This window comes from Chrysochloris asiatica, unplaced genomic scaffold, assembly GCF_000296735.1.
Source record: "Chrysochloris asiatica unplaced genomic scaffold, ChrAsi1.0 scaffold00080, whole genome shotgun sequence".
Taxonomy (NCBI): Eukaryota; Metazoa; Chordata; class Mammalia; order Afrosoricida; family Chrysochloridae; genus Chrysochloris; species Chrysochloris asiatica.
This window is the reverse complement of record NW_006408598.1, coordinates 3,357-3,864: the sequence shown is the minus strand read 5'-3', so window position 1 is coordinate 3,864 and position 508 is coordinate 3,357.

The following is a 508-nucleotide window of genomic DNA, read 5'->3' as shown; positions in this document are numbered from 1 at the left end:
CCAAGTATGAGAGACAAAGTTTGGCCATCTTGGCCTCTAAGGAACACTCTGGCTGCACTTCTTCCAAAACAGATCTATTGGTTCTTTTGGCAGCCCATGACACTTTTAGTATTCTCCTCCAACACCATAATTCAAAGGCATCAATTCTTCCTTATTCACTGTCCAAAGCCTGAGAATAGATATCTTAAAAGACATACTCAGTTTTATTTTAGACAGTACTTATATAAATGATGGAGTCCTGGTGTGGTGCTGTGGGTTAATGCGCCAAACTGCAGAGCTGTTTGAGCTACAAGGTCAGTGGTTCAAGCTCACCGGTGGGTCCTTGGAAACCCTATACAGGGTCGCTATGGGTCGGAACCGACTCGACGGCACTTAATAACAAAACAACAACATATAAATGATAAATAACACACAGAACATCTTTTCACACATATAATTAATCTTTGTAACAACCATGTTTTTCAGACAAGAAACTAGAACTTAGAGGTGTTAAATAACTCATATTGTC